The sequence below is a fragment of the Protopterus annectens genome, chromosome 4.part1 (genome assembly GCF_019279795.1).
Source record: "Protopterus annectens isolate FY-2018-M chromosome 4.part1, PAN1.0, whole genome shotgun sequence".
In the NCBI taxonomy this organism is placed as follows: domain Eukaryota; kingdom Metazoa; phylum Chordata; order Ceratodontiformes; family Protopteridae; genus Protopterus; species Protopterus annectens.
The window spans coordinates 878,494,405-878,515,477 of NC_056734.1; positions in this window are offsets into that span (position 1 = coordinate 878,494,405).

Sequence of the window (21,073 nt, forward strand, 5' to 3'; positions counted from 1 at the left end):
TGAAGAGCTAATGTCCTTGTTAAGCATTTCATTTCTATCCAAAACTGACTGGGTCTAGACCAGTTTGTTTCCTGTTTCTGTCTAAGGTATATGGCTTTTGTATTATGTGTTGCAATTCTTTCTTTCTTTCCTTAATCTCAGAAAAGTTTGAAACAACTCTGTATTATTGGAGTTCCCTTTTCAGTTCTTCCAGGCTGAATCTCTGGCTTTAATTTTATTTTTAATATTCACTGAAAGCCACAGGCAAAACTGTGATCTAAGCCTTCTTTTTGTAATGGTGTTTAGTGTATCTTGAATTGTGATCAGTTTTGTGTTGAAAAACTCTAAAGCAGAAGTGGGTATAGACATTGCATACTGGAGAATCCAATCTATAGCACTGAGTGGAGTTTTGAATTTTTTTAGCTTATTAATTAGGAAACGATGTTCCTTTAATTATTTGAGGAGGTTTTTATATATTTTCAATGATCAAATGGATTTAATGGGTGAGTGGTCACTAAGAGCATTGTGGAGTATTTCATTGTTAAGGCACCTATTTGTTTATTGGTTATTATTAGGTTAAGCGTGGAACTAGAGCCAGTTCTCGTATTGGTTTTATTAGAAGCCTGTATTATTTGGGCCAGGCTAAAACAGTTTGTTCGGAGGCAGAGAGCCTTTCCCAATAGCATTGATATTGACATCACCAAGAATAACTGTGCTGCTATGTATACCTTTTATGTAAAATAGAGGCAAGGGGGGGTGTGAATTGCAATAATCCACATGTGAGAATGCTCACCTAATGTGATATAAAAAGTACCCATGCATTATGAGAATTAGTGCAATCCACAGCTGTAGTTGTGGTATTCCTTTTGATTAGAACTGAGGCACTGTCACCAGATCTAGGGCCTGTTCATTTTATATACACACACACACACACACACACACACACACACACACACACACACACACACACACACACACACACACACATACACACACACACACACACACACACATATATATATATATATATATATATATATATATATATATATATATATATATATATATATATACACACATATATATATATCAGGTCATTGATATAGAAAGACTATGAACATTTGCTGTTACTAGCCATGCTTCAAGACCAGTCCATGTGTTATAAGACTGCATGTATTAAGGCAAGAGATTTTAAAGTATTTATTTCTGATATGTTAGGTGATTGGGTTCTGTAACTGAGGGCTGAACTGAGGTAGTCTTGAGTTTGAGTGAGTATCTCCTGAATGTATAAGTTTGAGTAGGTAATGGTGGAGTTTTGAAAGAAGATCCTTTATTTTTGGGATGGGAATTGGTGACCTCTGAAGGAGTAAGGATTACAATAGAAATTGTCTCCTATTAGCATAAGTGAGTTTATTGCTGGTGACATTCAGTAGATTCTGTATTCTTATTTACAAATGGCGAGCCTGAGTAGGGTTGGAGGGTTTCTGTCTTCGACGAGAAAGACATAAAACAATGAATAGACTGAAGGCTAAAATGACAGACAGAATAGTAAGACAGCATGCTAAGGAAAGTGTTGATAGATTGAAAATCAGCCTTATGAATCTGCAAGATAGTTGCAGTTATAACTTGTAAAGACAGGCCTAAAATGTGGATAAGGAAACATCAGGGGTGTAACAGATTATATAGCAGGGTACCTGGAGGGTGAGATTGGTGCTAAAATGGAGAGAAAGGGTCAGTAGGAATCTATGACAATAAGCAGTATAACAATGCATTTTTCTTCATTATAAAGAGAGGTGGAAGGGTGGATAAAAGAAGCACCCCAGTCTAAAGTTTTGCCAGTGCTGTAAGTTTAGTGCATTCCACTCAATTAAAAAGCAGACGGTCCAGGCAGAAGATAGTTTACTTTATCATCTACAAAGGCTGTGACAGGAGATGAACTGAAAGTACGGTCTATAGCTGCAATCTAGGTTATGAATTAAAAGTGTAACTGCAGTCTGCAACCTAGGCTATAAGTTTAATGAACTGTTAATGCAGCCTACCACCTAGGCTAAGAGTCAAAATGGTCAGCTGAGAGAAGGACCACAGCCTTCCTGCCATCTAGGCTGTGTGCATAGGTTAAGTAGCGCAGTCTACCTGCCACTCAGGCTCTGTACATAGGTAAGTACTGTCTATCTGCCACCCAGGTTGTGTGGGTAGGTTAAGTAACACAACCTGTGACCCAGGCTGTGCACTCAGACTTAAAAAAAACTGTACTATAGACTTACACCTAGGCTGTGTACATAGGTTAAGTAGTACAGCCTACCTGCCACCTAAGCTGCATGCATAGGTTAAGTAGTTCAGTCTGTCTGTCACCTAGTCTGTGTGTAGAGATTAAATGACACAACCTACCTGCCACCAAGGGTCTGTGCATAGGTTAAGTAATATGACCTACCTGCTACCTAGGCTGTGTGCACAGAATAAGTAGAATAATCTATCTGCCATTTACACTGTTGAAGTAATAGTATAGAGAAGGAAATAGCTCAGAATCAAAAGAAAGTGCAGCCTAGTTACACCTGGACAATAAAGTAAATGGATCTGACAAGAGATGTAAGATATCAGCCTATCTTCCACCTAGGCTGTGTGAATCAGTTAAACTGTAGAATCTGACTGCACCTTAGACTTCTGGAGTGCCATATAAGTAGAAAAGGACCTAATATGAGAAGAAGGTCAGCCCTTCTGCCACCTAGGCTATGTGGAAAGATACATGATGTCATCTACTACCTTCAGTACAGTTGTAGATGTGCAGAAGGAAGAGCTGTTAGGATAGGCAATGAAAGACTAAGTGGAAAGAGGATCTGGCTGATGAACACCCTTTATGCTACCTACAATACATATGCTACCTATTATGTGTAACAAAATAAATTCAAAATCTCTGCAGGGGACACACTATGAAAAAGTGGATCTCTTTGTAAAAATCAATCCGCCATCTATACTCATTTAAACGACAACTGAAAAAAATATCTAGATGACTCTTAGTTGGACTCTTATGCATCCCAGAGCTAATTTCACACTAACCAAATCAATTGTGATAAATGTATTCACCCCAAATTTTTTGGATAGCTTCCTATCCCCACTATGCTTTCATGGATTACTTTTCCCTCCTTCCTGTTCACACTAACTACTAATTTTCTCTTCCTTCCTCAGACTTAAAAAAACTGTACTATAGACTGACTGCTAATCTAAAATGCATATAAATGCCACCGTCTGCAAATACGAATAATCTAAACAGATTGTAATATCTACCTGACATATATAGTCATACTGCAATGTTGCAGAAGCTCTGTATTCTCATATGTGAACATAAATGGAGAATTCGTTGTCAACTTAATTGTTGTGAACATTCTACAATGTTGGGAAAGCTCTGTGCCCTCATATAAAATAGTTGTACATAAATGTAGATTCCATTCATGAAACAATGTGTGTAACTGAATGTTATCTCCACAAATGAAGGAATGCTACCTGAATATAAATGCTTCGCTCCTTTTGTAATAACTACTCATTTAAATGTATATACGATGCTTGTGTGATATATAAAAACTGAACATATTGACTACAACTACCAATTAACTATGTTTTGTATGTAGATATTTTTCTCCCCAAGTCTCCACTGAAAAGCAGTTTTAATGTCCAGATGGACAATTGCTGTAATCAAATGCAATAAATAAATAAATAAATAAATAAATTCATATTTTTGGCCTTCGAAAAGTGAGCCTGTCCACTATAATTCATATTAGAAAAAGTTTATTTCATGGCATAAATGGGTGGAATATTGTCTTGCTACCAATCAACTTGGATTTGACTAGTGTACCTGTACTGTAAGGAGTTGGTAACAAGACTGGGACGGGAACAGTAGGACTTTTCACATCATCCATTTTAAGGAGAGAGGTTGTGTTACAGCCAAATGACTAGCTGTAACTGATGGAGATCAATGATACTAGGGGTGTGTACAACAGTAACACACATTGCAATTTTAGCATTACTATAAGTAAGTATTCCAAAAAGCCTTCTACAGCTGCTGTATGATGCTGTACCAGGGCATCCTGTAATCCTCTTTGTCCACATCTTCTATATGTATATACTTAGATTTTCTTGCTACTAAGGCTCCAATAAGAAGGATTAAGTTAAATAGGTGTAATGGCAGGAAGAACAGATGATGAAGGAGGACCCTCAGTCCACAGTTATGTAGATATGCATATACATTCTGTATATATGGTTTTATGTAAGATGATTGGTATGCAAAATATTGCAGCACCAGACATTGACAGAAATCATTGGTACACACCCATATTGCAGACATTAAAACATGCATATTTCACATAATGCAAAAGGACCATAAAATAAGAAAAACATCACTTTTAATAGAGGACAAGCCCCTCCACCCCTACATTCTGCTACTTATATATAGCAACTCTGAGATCACACAGTAGTGAAAGAAAGGCCATATATCCCAACCCCAATTTTATAGCAATCACGCACCAGCACCATTGATTAGCTGATCTGTCAAGATAAATAGAGTCCACCGTGGCTATGACCGCCACCTGTACCAGACTGAGGGCATGCTGGCCAACCTGGTGGGGCAGCCTTGCCCTGGTGCACAGCTTCCAACGCAGCCACCCTAGGGGCAGTGATGGAGCCGTGCCAACCGTCCATTGGATGGGGATGTGAGTCACACTTCTGCCATCTGGAGGCACATGGAACTCAGATTCCACAACACCCTCCCTATCCAAGGTGTGCACCCCCTCATGTGTCACACACTGCACCTGTCTTGTCTGTTTGCAAATGCATCCTCACCTATCCAAATTACCTTCTCCACACATACCTATGTCCCTTTCCCAGCATTCCACTCTCATCTTAAAAAAAAAATAGGCACCTGTACCAAAAAAAAAAATATCATCCCATGCATAGCTCTCATTTCACACACATGTCCACTGAACACACGTAATTCAGTTCAATTGGCTTGACAATGCAGTTATGTTGTCCTCACCCCTCTCTCTGGGGTGGAGAGTTCAAAGTCATCTACAAATCCTGTCAATGTGCACAGTTGTTGCTATGCAAGAACTGGGTAGCTATGTTTCTTTCCTACAACCGTCCTTCACATCCCTACCTGCCTTTCACTATGTTTTTTCCCTGCTTGCCCCCATTTCACCACTTTCTTATCTCCCCTGTTTTCTTTTATTTATATATTTTTAACACAGTGCTGCACAACATGCTGCATCACACAGCTTCACTTAGCTCAACTAAATAGAGCTATAATGACTGAATGTGGTTATCACATCCTAAGACACACGTACAAAATAAACACCTCTGCCATGAATCGGATCCGAGCCCATCACACTTACAGCAGACTGCATTAGCCGACCCCACCAAACAACTTTTATTAACACAGGTCATTTAAACAACCATAAGTAATTTCCAGTTCCAGTCATTAAGCATGTTTCGGCAGAGCTGGGCACCATGCTGCGCCTCACAAATTGAAATAAAAAGTTATGGAAAACATGAGATTGTACCATGCACTCTGGCACAATAGTACACCACTAGACAGCCAAAGACATGATTATGGATGTAAGTGGGGCCTGTGATAGCAGGTAAATGTGTCCTTTTATCAGCAACACAAGGAAAGACACCTGCTAAGGCATCCATTGCAAAGTACATGTACAAATGGGACCCTAGTGCAGAAATACATCCATATAAAACCAACCACATACTGATGGATGTAAAAAATGTTTTTCACAGCCTGTATGTATGCACATATATCTTACAAATACACCTCTTGTAGCAGTGGTTCAGTAATTCAGTCTGTTAGATGCCTTGCATGCAGTGCATTTTGCCACACACACAGTCCTGGGTTCAAAATCTAGTGTTGTGTTGCATTTCAATTGCATTATTCTGAAGACAACAAGTAATGAATTACTCATACTCTTCATACACACAAAACATTGCACATGAAATAACTGCTTTTCAGTACGGGAAGTCAAAGGTCTGCATGTAGGTACACACTTAACATACCCGTATAGCATTACTGTATGTCACCTAGTACTCTGTTAGTGACACAGTTGCCTAACATACATGTCTTAATTGCAGTGTAAAGGGTACCCTCACCCAGGATCTCCCTCTATAACAAGACTGACACAACTGACACAGATACATCTACAGCTTGTTGTCCTCCAAAGTGTTCACATACTCAGCCTATGTCTATTACCTGCAGAGGCAGATGCAGCCTGTAGTACACGCAGCTCTATGAAAAGGTTTCTGCTACAGACCTACCCTCTGTGATGATATAATCTCCTCACCGTAGTAATGTCCATCTCAAAAGCTAAGACAGGGACTCTGGTGTACATGAAGACTTTATATATTGCACAGTGGTTGTATGTCATTGGCTAATGATAGTGCAATTCAGCCGTTTAGGCTGCAATTAGCATATCAGAGCCACAGGCTGGTTTAGAGGCAATTACCTGTTAATGAGAAGCATTTTAAAAATGCAAGCAGCCGGCTATGGGGATACATTCTGCATGAGACTTTCTCACACAGAGAATGCCTTTGTGAAACATTACCAGATACACATTTCAACAGAGGAGTACTGCACTCCACCAGGTATGTAACTGTTTTTTGTGTATAACAGGATGCAGATGGGAGGATAGAGGTACTGGGAATAGGGATTATAGCAGTAAACTTGTCTTAGACCTGTGGTAATGACATGTTGATACCTTGCTGTCTTACACATATAGGGGGACGTACAATATATCAGGATAGCATTGTCTTTTGTCCTTGTGTCACACTGGTGTTGTTGGACTGTCTGTATATAATGGCTGTAATAGCACACTGCTATTTGTCTTGCACTGGTCTTATGATATATTATTGGGTGGTTGCTCTTAGGGGACACACCACAGTGGACCAGAATGTTGGGTGTATGATCATATAGCAGAATCTCTCAGGGTCTATACTAGATAATTGAACTTTCAAAAGTCCGACTGTCATATGGTCGACACCATATGATTGAACTTTTAAAAGTTTGAAAATCTAATAAAAAATAAACTACACAAATAACCTACCTAAACATTTTAAGCAGGCGGGTAAACCCCCCCTGCACCCCCCACATGGGGTGGCTGTATCCCCCCACTCTTTAAGTATACCAACTCCGAGTTCATACTACAGTGCAGAAAAGGGAAATCTTCCCATTCCGCGCTGTACATAGATCTCCGTTAAAACGTTCGAACTTTCGAAAATTCGATCATATGGTGTCGACCATATGACAGTCGAACTTTTGAAAGTTAGATCATCCAGTATAGACCCAATCTCTCATGGCACACAGGAAATTACCTCAGTAGTGATACTATCTCAATTGTATCTACACACGTAGTATGTTGTCACACTGTGGGGTATGACATGTGTGAGCAAGCAGTGAATACTGCTGGCCATTTTGTTCTTGCTGTATCTGTACATAGTGGACATCCATGTATTTGATCCTGTAATGTGTTTCCCTTTTGATGTCTTTTAGGACTAATGTATCGTAGATGCCATGCCCCCCTTCTCAGATGTGGAGAATACAAAAACGAAGTAGCTGGAGTACCTTCCAAAAAGACCATTTATTGTTAGAGCTTTTGTTTAGACAAATTTCTAAACTTCTTCAGACATCTTTTCCCAACATACAATCATATTAATAAAGACTACAATTAAACTTTGATTGCTCAGCAAATTAAATCCTAATGCAATACATAGTAAGATTATACCCACTGAGATTAAGTACCTCAAATACGCAAAAACCTTGTAAAACACATTATAAAAATTGACGACTAAGTCAAAGCAAAAAAATGCTCTCACAAAATTATTATACACCATATAAGCATAAAAAGCTTCAAAATACACATAATGGAAACATATTCGTAAAGCCCAGGCAAAATATGGGCAAAAGTACGAATCTGCCATAATAGTTCATTTTCTTCGAGCCTAAGCTGCCAAGGTCCCCCTCTAACACTATGATTTTCTTGATGTAAGATAGTAAAAATAAATCTATGCATGGTGCATTAAGTGAATTACCTTTTTTAATGTGATATATATGTTCGTAAATTCTCTGTCTTAGGGTCCTCTCCATTTTCCCAATATAAAACAATTGGCATAGTTGACATAATGCTACATAAACTACTGCCTTAGAGTCACAGTTATATTTCATATTTACTTCTTATAATGTGTTTTACAAGGTTTTTGCGTATTTGAGGTACTTAATTTCAGTGGGTATAATTTTAGTACATATTGCTTAAAGCACTGAATAGGTAGGATGCAAATACAAATATAAATACATCTTACCTAATTTGTAACTAATATAATTGAATAGGTTATTGTTTTTGTATTTTTAACTGACATATTTTTATGTCTCATTCTGGCAATTTTTTAGGTTTATATGGTCTCTGTAATAATTCTGTGAGAGCATTTTTATGCTTTGATTTAGTCATCAATTTTTATAATGTGTTTTACAAAGTTTTTGCGTATTTGAGGTACTTAATTTCAGTGGGTGTAATTTTAGTATATATTGCTTTAAGGATTTAATTTGCTGAGCAATCAAAGTTTAATTGTAGTCTTCATTGATACGATTGTATGTTGGGATAAGATGTCTGAAGAAGTTTAGAAATTTGTCTAAACAAAAGCGCTAACAATAAATGGTCTTTTTGGAAGGTACTCCAGCTACTTCATTTTTGTGTTTTTACCAGTTTATTGTCTTTGTGATTTTTCAGATGTGGAGAATGAACTAATACTTCAAAGACTATGGCAGCATCATCACATTCTCCTATCCAGGGATGGCATAACAGAGAACATCAGGTTGTATTGTGGCCAGAGCTTTCCAGGATGTAAATGACAGTGATCACCATGACAGGGCATATGAGCAGGTTCGACACCACGCTAGAGACATGGTGAATGCTGCATGATGAAGGGCAGATGATGTAGCCAGAGATTGTGATGTCACCAGTGGAGGGCCTGCAATGGAACAACAACTCACGGCAACTGAGGAATTCCTGTTGAACCTAGAGCCACATGACAGCTCCCAGGCATCCATCACACCACATATCGTGGAGGTGGGTACACCAGTGTCCACAGCAGAAGACCATGCATGTGAGCTTTCTGTGATCACCAGTGTAATACTGTAGCAGTCATTATGTCAGGCTGTACATACTTTACATGGGTGTCAAGTCTATGTGCTGTGGGGGTGGGGTTAAGTTCAGTTGTACACTCATACTCAGAATGTCACCAATACATCAAGTAACCTAATAACTATTTTAAATGTGAGACATACACAGGTATTACCTTGTTATGCTGCAACATGTGGTGATACTGAAATTACCTCAACCTCACCCTTTTACAGGTTCATCAGGAGTTGTCCAAGGCCGTGGTCCTGCTCCTGGTAAGCTTGATACTGTTTTGTTATGGAACATACATATGCTATTAAAGTGCCAGGATAATTACCAATGTACACTTAATGTTGTGTGTAACCAGAGTAGAATATTTGTATGTACCTAAGGTTCCTAGAGTGCATAATCACAGCAGTATAGTTGAATGAGCAGAAACACTTTTGCAATTATAGCTCAGAGTGAATAAGCCTCCTGGTGTACATGAGGCAATTAATCTGACATGCCTTGTAAAAACTGAAAGGTTGATGGTATATACCTTACATATTGAAACTTCTATTTGTATATAATTGTTTAGATAGGAGTACTGGGTTTTATGTGTTGTTTTATCAGATATAATGTCATATTGCATACTTAAAAGGTAAATTGTACCGATCAAGTTTCACATGATTTCCCTGATGTGCTTGTTATAAAGGCCTTGAGTCAAATGTGTATTTTGTTGTGAGAAAGTCTGTTGTGCATGAAAGTAGAGATGAGAAGGTGTGAGACTGGTAATGTAGTTGTGGATCCTCATTATTATGACTCTTTGTGGATTTTCCATACATAATAGAGCAGGTAGTAATCTACTGCTTTTGTCTTAGTTTCCCAGTTGACCGGGGGGAGGGGTTAGTGTGTCTCTCCCCCACACAACCTGATGCCAGTGTCTTTTCAGACTCTGATGATGATGGTGACTACAATGAGGCAAAGGCAGGGTTGCCAGGAGCTGAATCTGTCCCAGAGGTTGACATCCCTCTTCTGCCTCCACTGTCATGGCACACAGTCAGTATGCCCACACATAGCCACTCACCACATGCCTCAAATATTGGACAGTCAGAGGGTAGAGACATTGAACAGGCCAGTGTGGCAACTATGGCTACAGTGAATGTAGACAGTGGCCATAGCCAGAGAGTTGGTGAGGTCAAACACAGGCAGATTGACATGGGTGCTCATAACAGAATTTCTATCCATCCACCACCTGTTGCATGTGTAATATCACGGGTCACTCTGAGCATATTTTGGGCCATCATGGAGGCACAGGCACATTCTGAACAGAACATCAGACATATGCTTAGGGTTATGGATGCAGGGCAGTTTGACATCTGTGACTGCCTCTACTGCATAGGGGACACCCTGCATCAGTTCACTGATGCAGTGGACATATGGTGGACTGAGACAGTGTCTGTCTTTGACTGCACATTGTCTGGTTGGAGTTGGGTGTCAGACCTGTGGATGTAGATCAGCAATACCATCTGCTGAGAGTCCATGCGGCCATGCAGTTATGCTCCCATAGTAGCAGTACATCCTGCTCTACAGAAGGGAGTGTGCTGTCTACACCATGACGTGGCAAGCCATGGGCGCATTGTCCTGGGTGGTTCCGTGGGGAACATGGTACAAGCAGACAGCAGTCACCATCAGGTACTAGCACCAAGTATGACTTTGGGCATGTTGGTGCCAGTGCAACTCCTTTCAGATCCAGTTCCCATTTTTAGGGCCAGATACAGTGAACTGTCAAATATACCATGTGCCATCCAAAGCTGTCCAACATACACATGGATAGGGCTAGCATGGAGTTTGACTGTGTATATGTACACACTCACTCATTACTGTCACATGCAGGTCACCTACAGACACACACAGTACCTCTCCATGGTCCATCTAACCCACTCCCCTTCCTAACTCACACACTTGCTGTCAACCATTTGATCCAGCCTAGGCTTCCAGCATCCCCACACAACACACTGTGCAAGTTATGATACCTGTGCCACATCCCTGTCATCCTTGCTAGTGATGCAGGGAAATTAAGCCATGTGTCTGACGCACTGGGTGACTATATTACTTGACATGTACTTATGTAATGCATTATTTTTTTTGCCATGCCACTTGTAGTAGTCAGCAGCATACACTGTATGCTGGCATATGTCATGAGTATGCAACATACCTTTGTGGATCTTATGTTGTATGATGCTGTACTGACAGTATTGTTACACAGTGACAGGTATGTCATGGACCTGTCTATGTTTCTGTTCCAGGAGTCTGTGGGGATAACCTATGGACACACAGTGGCAGTGAAGACACACAGCATGGCATGGCAGCACAGCAGAAATATGATCTCAGCAAGGTACAGCAGTATATGTGTATGGCGCCATAGGTTCACATCTGTATGACAGTGTACCAAACACAATAGTGGCGGTCAGCGTACATATGCATTCATAATTTGTCATAAGGTCTGCTACAGAGCAAGGTGTGACCCTGATGGAGTGCATATGCTGGCTACCTGTAGAACCATACATTGTAAGGACATTAACCTACTATGTGGTGTTAGTACTACATGCTTGTGGGAGACATTTATTTAGCAGACATAAACACACCCTTGAAATAGACCCTGTCTAATGGTAAACAGAGCACCTCAGTGCACCTTAGCACATGCCATCTGTTTGATTGGCTGGACAGCTGTCATATCAACACACAACATCTGCCTGAGTCCCTCTTGGACTGGAGCAATATGAGTTGGTTCTGTACCAAAGTGTATACAAATGTCTTTAATTGTGAGGGCTGTATGGCCATTAAGCTAGTTAAGCTCATATGTCCTATGGCTCCATGACATGATGTATACTGCTGTAAAAGCCTCACACACAAACATGGCCAAATTCAGGCTAGCACAACTTCCACTTACTGCATAGAAGACACTCCAAGGTGTTTACATAGTGCAAGCTGTCTGTATGTAAATTAGAACACTTACATATGTACTGGTACACACTACAGATCACAGTACCCAATGCTCACAACACAACTCATGTCTGTTAATACTATCAGTTTAGAGCATGTAATGGTTGCTGATATCAGCAAGCCTTGTTGTGGTCAGTAATTTGGGTTGCCACATCACCCGTTACAAATAAAATGACACAAAACCTTAACTATGTCTAAGTTACAAAGATTGTCATATGCATGTCATATGGATATACACACACCATGTTGGACAGAGTGAGATTAGAACCCCTACCTATCTAGGCTTATTCACTGTACATTACAGCACTGATCACATGCACCATGGCTTGTTTGATGCTACACTGTCAGCTGGTAGTCTTAAGGTGGCTGACATCATCAGGCCTCATAGAAGTGGGTAGGATGGAAGCCAGCAGCAAGTTATGGCCCCAAAAAGTGCATAACCCTTTCAGGTGGATAGCCTATAAGGATGTGTCCATTGTTTTGCAAGGGTATGTTTACACACAAAGGGGGCTGCTGAACATAATCTGTGGCTTGCAGAGTGATATTGTCTCATACTTTTATTTGTGTCTAGTATTCTAGCAGTGAGATAACTGTTGTTATCCTAGCTATGTATGTACAGTTAGCAGTAAGGCCATATGTGGCTGCTTGCAGTTAGGTGACACTGTGGGCAGAGACAATGTGCTAGGATACTAGATGCAGATAACAGTATGAATCAATATTACTCTGCAGGCCACATATGCTGTTCAACACAAGCCTAGTTTTCTGTAATGCACAAGTACTGTGCCTGCAATCATATATACAGCAGACTTAACCTGTGGCACATGCATTAAGTACTGTGAACTATAGTATGCAAGCCTGGATAGGAAGGGGTTCTAATCTCACTGCAGCCCACTTGGTGTTTGTGTGTGTGTTTATACCCCTGCAAAACAACAGACATGCCCTCATGGGCTGTCTAGCAGGAATGGTTATGCACGTTGTTGGCCTGTAACTTGATAGTGGCTTCCAAGCTCCCACTTCTACAAGGACTGATGATATCAGCCACCTCAAGACTACCAGCTGACAGAGTAGTATCAAACGTAAGTCATGGCACATGTGATAAATACTGCAATCTCTAGTATACAAGCCTACATAGGTAGGGGTTTTAATCTCACTATAACCCACTTGGGGCATGTGTGTGTGTGTGTGTGTGTGTGTGTGTGTGTGTGTGTGTGTGTGTGTGTGTGTGTGTGTGTGTGTGTGTGTATGTATACCCTACAAAACAATGGACATGCCTTTCTGGGCTATCCAGCAGCAATGAGTATGCACTCTTTGGCCACATAACTTGCTGCTGGCTTCACATAACTTGCTGCTGGCTTCCATACTGCCCTCTTCTAGAAGGTCTGATGATGTCATCCAACTTTAGTCTACCAGCTGACAATCTAGCATCAGACATAAGCTGTGGTGCATGCAATAAGTACTGTGATCTGTAATGTATAAGCCTGGATAGGCAGGGGTTCTAATTCACTGCAGCTCACTTGGTGCATGTGTGTGTATGTGTGTGTGTGTGTATGTGTGTGTGTGTGTGTGTGTGTGTGTGTGTGTGTGTGTGTGTGTGTGTGTGTGTGTGTGTGTGTGTGTATATATATATATATATACCCATGCAAAATAATGGACATTCCCTCATGGACTGTCCAGCAGCAATGGTTATGCATTTTTTGGCCTTTAACTTGCTGCTGGCTTCCATACTGTCCTATTTTACAAGGCCTGATGATGTTATCCACCTTAAGACTAATAACTGACAGTGTATCAGAAAACTTAAGCTGTGGTGCATGTGATAAGTACTATAATCTATACTGTTTGAGCTTACAAAGTTATGGGTTCTAATCTCAATCTATCCAAGATGAAGTGTGTATATCCATATGGCGTACATATGATAACTCTTGTAAAGTAGACATAGCTGGGGTTTTGCATCATTTTATTTGTAGCAGGTGATGTGCCCCCCCCAATGACTTACTACAACAAAGGCTTGCTGATGTCAACAAGCACAATATATTCTATACTAATAATACAAGCAGACATGAGTTGTGTTGTGTACATCGGGTACTGTGATCTGTAGTGTGTTACCAGTGCATAGATAAATGTTCTAATTTACACACAGTTGACTTGCAGTATGTGTGTGCCTTGGTGTGTCCTGTATGCAGTGATTGGAAGTGGTGCTAGCCTGAGTGTGGCCATGTTTGCATGTGAGGCTGTTACAGCAGTATACATCATGTTATGGAGCCATCAGACAAGTGAACTAACTAGCATAATGGCCATACAGCCCTCACAATCAGAAACATGTATATACCCCTCGGTACAGGACCAGCACATATTGCCCCAGTCCAAAAGGGACTCAGACAGATGTTGTGTGTTTAGATGATAGATGTCCAACCAATCAACAGGAAGCATGTGATGATCTGCACTGAGGTGCTCTGTGTACCATTAGCCAAGGTCTATTTCAAGGATGTGTTTATGTCTGCTAGACAAATGTCTCCCACAAAAATATAGTACTAACATCACATAGTAGATTAATGTCCTTACAGTGAGTCATCCATCTACTATGCTCCCTACAGATGGGCAGCATATCCACTCCAGTAAGGTCACATCTTGCCTTGCAGCAGACCTTATCATAAATTATGAATGCATGAGTACACTGACCATCGCCATTATCCTAGGTAGACTTTCATACAGATATGAACCTTTGAAGCCATGCATGTATACTGCTGTACCTTGCTGAAGTCATATTTCTGTTTGCTGCCATGCCATGCTGTGCCACATCACTTCTGCCATGTGTCCATAGGTTATCCCCTCAGACTCCTAGAACAGAAACATGCACAGGTCTGTGACATACCTTTCACTGTATAACAATACCGCCAGTACAACATTATACAACATAAGACCTACAAAAGCATGTTGCATACTCATGACACATGCAGCATACAGTGTATTTTGTTGATCACTACAAGTCTCATGCCAAAAGAATACTGCATTACATAAGTACATGTCAAGTAATATAGTCATCTTGTGCATCAGACACTTAGCTTCATTCCCCTGAATTGATGGGAAGGATGACAAGGATGTGGCACAGGTATCATCACTTGTACAGGGTGATGTATGGGGGTGCTGGAGGCCTTGGCTGGCAAAACACGTTGACAGCATGTATGTGAGTCAGGAAGGGGAGCAGGTTTGATGGAGCATGGAGAGGTGCCGTGTGTGTCTTTAGGTGACCTGCATGTAACAGTGGTGTCCTAGTGTGGGCGAGTACACAGTCATACTCAGTGCTAGCCCTACATGTGTGCATGTTGGACAGCTGTGGACCGCACATGATAGAGTTGACTGTTCACCACCTCCAGCCCAGAATATGGGAACTGGTTCTGCCAGGATTTCATCACCATGCCAAAGGTTAGATGAGGTACTATCTCCTGATGGTGACTGCTCTCTGCTGGGACAATGTCTCCCATGGGACCACCGAGGACCATGTGCTCATGATTTGCCATGTCATGGTGTGGACAACACACTCTTCCCTGTAGCACTGGATGTACTGCCACTGTGGGAGTATAACTCTGCATGACCACGTGGACTATCAGCAGATGGTGTTGCTGACCTACATCCATGGGTCCGACACCCAACTCCAACCACATGTTCCAGCAGAGACAATGTGCTGTCCAAGATAGACACTGTCTCAGCCCACTGTCTATCCACTGCATCAGTCAACCAAATTTGGGTGACCCCAATGTGGTGGCGGCAGTCACATATGTCAGGCTGTACTACATCCATAACCCTAAGCATATGTCTGGTGTTCTGTTCAGAATGTTCCTATGCCTCCATGATGGCCCAAAACATGCGCCAAGTGACCCATGATGTGACACCTGCAACAGGTGGTGGATAGACAGCAATCTTCCTATGAACACCCCTGTCAATCTGCCTTTGTGGGACCTCACCAGCTATCTGGCTATGGCCAGTGTCTACACTCAGTGAAGCCATAGTTGGCACATTGGCCTGTTTAATGCTCCATTCTCTGACTGTCCCATATCTGCGTCATGTGGGGACTGGTTATGTGTGGGCATACTGACTGTGTGCAGTCACAATAAAGGCCGAAAAGGGATGTCACGCTCTGGGACAGATTCAGATCCTGAAAACCCCACTTGTGCCTCACTCTGGCCACCATCATCATCAGAGTCAGAAGAGACACTGACATCAGGTTGTGTGGGGGAGAGGTCCCAACCCACCCAGTCACCTGTGGAACCCAAGACAAAAGCAATACATTACTACCTGCATTATGTATGGAAAATCCACAAAAAGTTATAATAATGAGGATCCACAACTGCATTGCCACTCTCACATGTTCTCATCTCTGCTTTCATGCACAACAAAGTTCCTCAGAACAAAATACACATTTGACTCAAGGACATTATAACAAGCACATCAGGTAAATCATGTGACATTAGTCCAGTACAATGTACCTTTTAGGTACACAATATGACATTATACCTGATAAAACAACACATAAAACCCAGTACACCTATCTTCACAAAAATATACAAATACAAGTTTCAGTGTCTAATATATGTACCATCGACCATTCGGTATGTAAAAGGAATGTCGGAGTAATTGTCTCATGTACACCAGGAGGCTTATTCCCTCTGAACTATAATTGCAAAAATGTTTCTGCTCATTCAACTACATTCATGCAATTACCCACTCTAGCAAACTTAGGTAACTGTTCCAGACTGGAACATACAAACATTCTACTCTGGTTACACACAACATTACCTGTACATAGGGAATTATCCCAGCCCTCACCCTTAATAGCATATATCTGTTCCATAACAATACAGTATTCAAGCTTACCAGAAGCAGGACCAAGGCTTTGGAGAACTGGTGACAGACCTCTAAAAGTAAGGGTGAGATCATTTTAGTACCACCACATGTTGCAGCACAACAAGGTAGTACCTGCATATATCTCACATCTACAGTAGCTACTGTGTTACTTGACGTATTACTGACATTCTGAGTAAGATTGTACAACTGAGATAACCCCCCCCACAGCACATAGACCCGACACCCACATAAAGGTATGTACAGTCTGACAGATTGCCTGCTACAGTATTGTATTGGTGATCATAGTAAGCTTACCTGTATGCTCCTCTGCTGCAGACACTGTGGCACCTACCTCCACGATGTACAGTGTGATGGATGCCTGGGAACTGTTGTGTGTCCCTAGGTTCATCAGGAATTCCTCAGTGGCCATGAGTGGTTGTTCTGTTGCAGTCTCTCCACCAATGATGTCAAGATCCCTGGCTACATCAGCTGCCAATTGGTGTGCAGCATTCATCATGTCTTTAACGTGGTGTCGAACCTGCTCATATGCCCTGTTCTCGTGGCCAGTCTCTTTCACATCCCAGACAAATTCTGCCCACAATGCAGCCCTCTGTCTCCTGTTAAGCCTCCCTCTGGATAGGAGGATGTGATGATGCTGCCATAGTCCTTGAAGTATTAGTTCATTCTCCTCGTCTGAGAAGGGAGCATGCCATCTGTGATACATTAGTCCTGAAAGACACCAAAAGGGAAATACATTACAGGATCAAATACATGGATTTCCACTATGTGCAGATACAGCAAGATCAAAATGGTTGGAACTATCCACTGCTTGCTCACACATATTATACCCCACAGTGTGACAACATACTATGCGTGTAGATGCAACTGAGACAATATCATTGCTGAGATATTTCCCTGTGTGCCATGAGAGACTCTGCTGTACAATCATGCACCCAACACTCTGATCCACTGTGGTGTGTCCCTTACGACCAATCACCCAATAATATGTCATAAAACCAGTGCCAGACAAATAGCAGTGTGCTATTATGACCACTATATTGTGACTGTCCAACAACACCAGTGTGCCACAATGACAACAGAAAATGTAACTCTGATATATTGTATGTCCCCTTTATGTGTAAGACAGCAGGGTATCAATAACATTTCATTACTACTGGTCTAAGACAGGCTTACTGCTGTGCTCCCTATTCTTCAAAGCTCGGTCTTCCCATTTGCATCCTGTTATACACAAAAATCAGTTACATACCTGGTGGATTGCAGTGCTCCTATGTTGACATATGCTACTCGTACTGTTTCACAAAGGTGTGCTCTGTGTGAGGAAGGTCTCATTCTGAATGTTTTCCCATAGCCAGCTGCTTGCATTTTAACATGCTTCTCATTAGCAGGTAATTGCCTCTAAACCACTCTGTGACTCTGATATGCTAACTGTAGCCAAAACAGCTGAGTTGCACTATCATTAGCCAATGACATCCAACCACTGTGCAATATATAAAGCCTTCATGTAGAACAGGGCCCCCTTCTTAGCTGTTGAGATAGAAATTACTGTGTTGAGGAGATTACATCATTGCAGAGGGTAGGTCTGTAGCAGAAACCTTTACATAGAGCTTACGTGTACCACAGACTGCATCTACTGCTGCAGGTAATTGACATAGGCAGTGAGTGTGAGCACTTTGGAGGACAACAAGCTGTATTTGTATCTATGTGAGCTGTGTCAGCCTTGTTGTAGAGACCCAGGGTGAGAGTACCCTTTATACTCCAATTACTGCATGTGTTTAAGGTAAGTATGTTAGGCAACTGTTTCAATAACACAGTACTAGGCGACATATAGTGATGCTATACAGATATGTGATAGGTGTCTCTACCTGCAGGCCTGTGACTTCCAGCAGTGAAAAGCAGTTATTTAATTTGCAATGCTTCTTGTGGATAATGAGTGCATCTGTCATTCATTAATTTCTGTCTTCACAATAATGTAATTGAAATGCAACACAACACTGGATTTGCGCCCAGGACTGTGTGTAGCAAAATGTTTATATGCAAGGCATTTAACAAACTATACTGTTACAACATGTGCATTTGCAAGTTATATGTGCACCCATACAGACTATGACATACATTTTCTACATCCATCACTATGTGCATGGCTTTATATGGATGTATTTCAGCACCAGAGTCCCAGCTGAATATGTATTTTGCCGAGAATGTCTTTCTACATGTTGCTGAAAAAAAGGCACATTTGCCTGATATCACAGGCATCAGTTACATCCATGATCATGTCCTTGGTTATCTAGTGGTGTACTATTGCACCAGAGTCCATGGTACACTTCCATTTATTCCATTAATTTTATATTCCAGTTCACTAGATGTGGCATTGTGTGCAGCTCTGCTGAAACACAAGTAATGACTGTAATTGGGAATTACTATGTTTTGTTCAAACTACCTGTTTTAATTAAGAGTTGAGTGGCATGGTGGTTTAATGCAGTGTGCTGCAGGTGTGATGCACTCAGTTTTTAAACATGGCAGAGGTTTTTATTTTGTACATATGTCTTACAATGTTAGAAAAACATGTAGTCATTATAGCTCTATTTAGCTGAGCTTAGCAAAGCTGCATGACCCAGTGCTGTGTACAGTGCTGATCTAAAAATATATAAAGTAAAGAAAAAAGTGGAGATAGGAAAGTGGTGAAATGGGGGCAAGCAGGGGAAAATGTAGTGAAAGGCATGGAGGGATGTGCAGGAAGGGTGTAGGAAAGAACCATAGCTATCCCTCTCTTGTACAGCAACAACTGTGCACTTTGACAGATTTGTAGATGAATTTGGATTCTCAAACCCCAGAGAGAGGGGTGAGGACAACATAACTGCATTGTTAAGGCAATTGGACCAAATTACATGTGTCCAGGAGACACAGGTGCAAAATGGAGATCTATGTATGGGATGATATTTTTTTGGTGGGGGGGTTTAAGGTGAGAGTGGAATGTTTGGGAAGGGACATATGTACATTAGGGGGGAGGTATGTTGGGTAGGTGAGGATGCATTTGCAAACAGACAAGACAGACAAGACAGCAGATGGGACAGTGTGTGACACATGAGGGGGGTGAACACCTTGAATAGGGAGGGTTTTGTGGAATCCGAGTCCCATGTGCCTCCTGATGGCAACAGTGTGACTCACGTGTCCACCCATGGGACTGTCGACATTGCTGCATCACTGCCCCAAGGATGGCTGTGCTGCAGGCTGGGCACCAATGTGAGGATGTCCCAGCAGGGTGCCCAGCATGCCTTCAATCCAGCACAGGCACCAGTCATAGCCACTGTGCACCAAGACCAGCAGGTCTACATGGGTGACAACACCCCTTGCACCACTTCTCCCAGAATGGGGCCGGGGCCCATCTCCTGGGGCAGTATTACCTAATGTCATAGGTAGTGCAGGGGCAGCAGAGAGGGCACCACTGGTCTGGGTCCCAAATGTGCTGTGACCCTGTGTCATGGCCAGTTGAGGAAAGGTAGGGGCATCATCTGGAACTGGCCTACCTTGAAGTGTTGTAGTAAAGGAGGTATATCAATAAGTTACGGTAAGTAACAGAATCAAACATCATATTTATTCATCCACATACATATTAATGTATATTATGTGCAACACAACATTAAGTAACATAACAGTCAGTATGGTAACAGCATGCCAGCACGAAGTAAACCATAGGGCCAACAAAACAGATAGTTTATCAAATATGTTAATATTGCATCATAATAAAACATAAAAATAATCAACCACATTTTCCAAAATATAGTTCGTTTAACAAAATATTTTAATATTAAATCATAATAATAAATAACAGTAATAAATAAATGAAGATAAGGAGTGGGGAGAGTGAGAGAAACATTTCATTACTGACATTACAGATTATATCCGTGAAAACCCTGAAATATATACTCTACAGGTGTGTAGTGTCAGAGTGTACAGTGACTACAATTCTCCTATAACTGATATAGAACATACATGCCTCTCAAGCTGTTAGCATAGATCGGTATGGGAAAAGCAGTAACAAATGCAGGTACACCACTACACAGAACAGTTTTACATGATATGGACTTATATAACTA